Genomic DNA, 6,000 nt, shown 5'->3' with positions numbered 1-6,000 from the left:
TAAAGTAAACAAGCTCTAGGAACTGTTTCAGCCCTAAGAACCAAAAAAGGAAAAAAAAAAGTCGGTTGACCCTTCCTGACCCAGGTACATATTCATAATTATTTTTTTTTGCTAAAAATTACGATAAAAAAAATTGTTTAACAAATGACCTAGTCACAGACACTTAAATGAACATATATGTATGTTATAACCTTACAAAAAATAACCAGTCTAAATTGTCTTTAGTAAACATTTAAACAAACATTCATTTGGATGACAAACGAACTCAAATTATAAAACAATAATATTAAAATGTATATATTTAATCAAAGTACAAACTAATGGTGTTCAAATACTAAATTAATCGTGTACAAAAAGGTGTTACAAGTTCCATATTAAAATTTATAAATTCAAATAAGGTACAAATTAATTGTGTTCAAATAAAGATATAATAGGAACAACAATATGTAAATTAACCTTATTAGGTACAGGGAATAACAGGTAATAAATAATGCAATAGGAATTGAATGAACCTCCTCTGTTTCCATAACACTAATAGAAGACTCAGAAATATAAGAACAAATTATTATTTCTGCAGGTGATAGATCAACAAAATTGAAACGATCAATTACAGTATTTACAGGTTTCAAGACAGAAACAATACTTACTTCACCATGTTAAAATGACAAAATTTTGCCATACTTAAAATAGTTATGTTCACAATATTGCACAATATAGCTAACTGAAGAGCACCTTTTGTTATACTGTAATGAATGATAGCATTGATTATTGATTATAACTCTATTTGCATCTAAAATCTGAGTTTCATTGTATGACAAAGAAGTAAAGTTGCAATAGGAATTGAATGAACCTCCTCTGTTTCCATAACACTAATAAAAGATTCAGAAATATAAGAACAAATTAATATTTCTGCAGGTGATTAAAAGAGATGGAGAAAGATTTGCATTATTTATGTAGGATGATATTGATTTTACTAATGCAATCTTTAAACAAATTTGTAATAAGTGACCTTTAGCACCTTTCATATAAGTTTTCATTAAATGATTTTTTGACTCAAAACTAAACATGGAAAAATAAGAAAGAGCACCAAACTTTGAAACTTGCCTAGGAATATGCGATAATAAGTGTACATTTATTGTCGCAAAATAAGAAGGATTAAAAATTATGTGTGAATAAAAATACAGAACACAGGTTTCCAACTTATCGATCAAATTCCGTGAATTTACATTGTTAGCAAGATGACATGACATAATTTGAGACATAAAATGAATGCAATGACCTTGAGACAAATGAAATAAAAGTAAGGAAACAGAATAATAAGCAAGCATATTTTTGAAGTCATGTGCTTTCCACATTTTCAAATCAGATAAAGGTGGAGACCTTGAAAAATCATGTGTTAATGATATAGTTTGCAAGCATGTTTAAAAATGTGTGTATTAACTCTGGGAAAAAAAGGTTTAATACGGTATTTAGGGTCAAAAAATGAGCTGAGTAAAGTTGAAGTTATATTTTCATACAACAAATGCATGTCATCTTTTAAATTTTATCTGGCACTGAAATATAATCTGTCAGTGAGCACTGACCTTTAATTCCAAAAATAGGTTTCTTAACCTGTCTAATAGAGTTTGATTTACTTGCTTATAATGCGATACTACTAAATTCAATTGATGTAATAATAACTGCAGGCTCATATGGGTACACTTGTGCCTTGCCTCTACCAGATTCAACGCGTCTTCCAGGATGTTTACAAAACAGACATCCAAACTCTCCATTGAACTGCATAACATTCAAAAAATGTACTTGAGCAGGTAAATCAAATACAGCAGCATAGGGATGGATGATCACAGTCAATCCAGATAAAGATTTACTTCTTGTCTAAATCTGAACTTTTCAAAACAGAGGGCATCAAAGAATCCCAATTAGGTTTACCAGGGCATCTGCAAATGACTAAAAACAAAGAATTTTCTATACTTAACATTGTTTGGCAAGTCTAGTAGAGTTGCCTGCAATGGCCGAAATGATGATTTCTTTTTTAAAATAAGGGTTTGCTCCATCTGCAGATATAAGTAAATGTAAATTTAAAATATCAGATGTTAATGTAGGAGCCAAACTTATAACATCTCCAGTACTAACTAGTTCTTGTCGGTTTTGAATAATCATAGGCTTATAAACACTTAGAATTAGATCTAACTGCATATGTAGATTAAACACCATAAACTCATCTGTACTGTTAGGTTCTGTAGGTATTGGTAGATCAAACATTGAAGAATAATCATACAGATTTTTTTGAATAAAACTTGTAATAGACTTCCATAATGTAGGAATATTCTCAATAAAGAATGCTATCTAAAAAAATAAATATAAAATATATGCTATATGTTCATCAAATATTTAAATGCATACTACAAGTTGATCAAGCAAAAAAAAAAAAAGATTCTTCGAAGATTTAAAATACTTTTCTCAATTAAAAATAGCATAGAAGCTAATTTCAAATATATTTTATATAAGAATTTTCTTTAATTTTGTAATTATAAATACCATCATATATTTCAATAATTCATAAATGTGCATTTTGTAGTATTTTTTATAATACCTATAAGAAATTGTCAGCATGTTTAGATTATGGCAGACATGCTTTATATTTTCTGCTAGATAAATAATTAAGTATTCCTCCCTACCATATAGCTACACCTTCTCTTATAGTACGCTTTTAAAAATTCTTACACCAAAGAATTTATAATAAATGTAAACATTTAGCAATTCGAATTATTTATGGAATCAATTGACATGTGTTATTGATTGATTACATTACATCTAAACTTAAAGTAGGTATGTTACATGAAATTTTTAACTTGATTAATTTATAGATTGTTATATATCATTAGAAAGAGCTCTAATTCAGTATTTTAATGGTGAAAAAAATTAAGAAAATCGAACAATTCAACAAAAAGTTATAAGGTTTTAAGTAACAAATTTTTGATATAGGATTTCTTGAAGAAACTGTGGTCAAAATTAAGTTATTCTTAATGTAAATTGTTATAACTTTGTTATAGGATTTCTTGAAAGAAACTGTGGTCAAAATTAAGTTATTCTTAATGTAAATTGTTATAACTTAGTCAATTATTATCAAAACGCCTACCACTTGGTATCAAAAGAAAGGTGTAAAAGTGAACTACAAATTTTTGATAGTTTTGAGCAACAGGGCGTGTTTAGGGGGCTAGAGGGGGCACCAAACCACCACCTATACCGTCTAAAAAATCATTTTTTAAAAACAAAATGAGTTTATCTTAACAAAATTTGTAATTTTATTATTTACAAAATTTGTAATTTAATTATTCAACAAACTGATTAAATTTGCATCCAGACCATTACCAAATATTATATGTGTAATTTTGAGCTAAGGGTGGATGGCGGTGTGATGGTAGTAACACAGCATATTATCAAAAATGACAAATTAACATAAATATCTTTATTTTTATTAAAATAAATCAATCTAATATAAAATTCAAAAATTATATTTCACTTCTTTACAACATATATTAATGGTATAAAGATTGACTTTGGGTAAGGGGCGCATGCCCCCCTCCGCCTTTCGAACCTAAAAAAAATTTAAAAAGTGTCAAAATAATTTTAATAAATTTAAACTGATACTATTTAAAATAATGGATATTAGTATAAAATTTTTTTTTACCACATTACAAGATGCATCAAAGAATCTATATTTTTATAATAAAGAGCATTATAACCGTTTCCTTCTTTAATCTAAAAAAAAGTAAAACTAAATATTATTTTGAAAGAAAAATTGTAATTAATTTGTCTTGGCTTTTAGTTAATGATTAAAAATTTAAGTTTAAATAATGAAATTTAATAATCATTGTTAACGATAGACACGACGAGAACGTAAGCCAGAGCCGTCTATCATAAAGTTGCAAATCACATCATTTGCAATTTGGTTATTCCATGCCAAATCAGCATGACATGTCACTTTTTATTTTGGGTTCTGTAAGTTTTCACATTTTTTTGATTTTTTTTTGTCAATTAAACCTAAAATCATTTAAAATAAAGGTAATTAAAAAACTACTCTATTTAAATTATTTAATGTATCCAATATTTTGCATTAACACTTAAAAAAATTACACCATTATGTAATTTGAAAGACTATACATTAAATTTTATTTGGATTGTATATTGAATCTCCAAAAAAATTTATTTGATATTTACTAATACATTTTTTTAACACATGTGAAAACTAACTAAGGCATAAAAAAGTTTACATGTGCAGGCTAACCTGGAATGACTTAGTACCTTTTTTCAAGCCACACCACTTGCGGCACCAAACTTGCAAGCCACATCATTTGCAGGTACCATTTTGCAAGTCACACCACTTGCAGGTACCAATTTGCAAGTCACACCACTTGCAGTACTTGTCTTGCCTAATTTGCAAGTCTATCTTACCTATTTTATAAGAGTTTTCTGCATACAATTTTTTCAGACATAACCGCATCTAAACCATCAAGTTGCTTTGTAGGCAAGTGTTTAGATAAAATTTTTATTTCATTGTTAGTTAGAACTTGCAGCTCTTGCTTTAACTTTTTTTTTTTTCATCCATTTTTTGACGCTTGCATGCCTGTCTTTTAGAAATCTCTGCTCAAATTGATTTCTCATTCTTTCTTTACAAGCTGCATGAACTGACCATGAAACAACATTTTCTCTAGAGATAATTGGTTAAAGGCTATCCAGATAATCTTAAGTCTTATTCTTTTTCGATCTTAACTTGGAAGATATATAACAAATTGTAGCATTAGGTGATTGTTCTTTGGCATCACTAAACATACCCATTAACTCTACACTATCTATATTGTGAAGTCTTGCACTTGCTGTCTCTTCTTTGAGTATCTCAGTAACTGTAATCAAGAAATACCTCATATATTGTCTATTTAAAACATCTTCCACTGCAATAAGACATGAAGAAATCATTTTGATAAGCTGTGCATCAATAGAACATAAACTTGTTACAGATTCTAAAACATTTGAGATAATAGGATTTCCAAAAAAATCGGTTGTTCTGCATAACAGTGCACCTGGATCAGATTTGCAATTTTTAATTATTTTTAATTATTATATGAAAATGCTATACGTCAGTCTAAAAATTACTTCATACCATCTATAACAAATGAATGATCGTCAGTAACTATGTTTTCAATATCAATTAAAATATATACTCTAAATAAAAAGTTCCTGTTGTTTAAGAAAAAAATTACAATCATTATTTTTAGTTTATCTGACACATCAGTGTCATTATTTAGTATACTGATAAGCACCATATTTAAAACATTATAGATTAAAAAAAAAAAAAATGTTTGTATTGTATAAAGTGTACGTAAAAGATATTTTAATGTATACAAAATAGAAAATAAGGAAATAACTTTCTTCTTCATTTTTGACGAGTTGTGCTATCTTTTTGCTTGTTATAATAAATTTTTTATTCACATTATTATTAATATTATTATTTTTATTGCAATTATTATTATCATCTTTATTTATTAGTGCTTTATTTTCTTTTTAATTTTTTTTTCTATTTTATAATTCTTTCTGTGTTTTTATTTTTCTTTGTTTTGTGTTGTTTTTTTTTAGGTGTCACTCCATTGACTAGTTTTTAACTATATGAGTGACACCTAACCTTATTTATGTAAGTTTATAAAATATTATTGTAAATTTAAATAAATGGATAAATTAAAAAATTACTTTTATTTATTAAAACAATCTAAATAAAAATCTAAACTAGAAATTCATACATAAGTAATAAGTTTTACTAAGATATAATAACAGGAAAAATTTTTTTTATACATTAATTACATTTTGCAAAATAAACTAAGGTATCTCATAAAAATCTCAAGATTTCAGTTTATCAAATTATGGTGAAAAGTTAAACCAATGCAATATTTAATAAGACAGAACTCTTTAAAAATAAAGTCTGTATTGTTTAAACTATTTTTGTGC

This window comes from Hydra vulgaris, chromosome 15 (assembly GCF_038396675.1).
Source record: "Hydra vulgaris chromosome 15, alternate assembly HydraT2T_AEP".
Classification (NCBI taxonomy): domain Eukaryota; kingdom Metazoa; phylum Cnidaria; class Hydrozoa; order Anthoathecata; family Hydridae; genus Hydra; species Hydra vulgaris.
The sequence above is the reverse complement of the archived record's forward strand: the minus strand, read 5'-3'. Positions refer to the sequence as shown.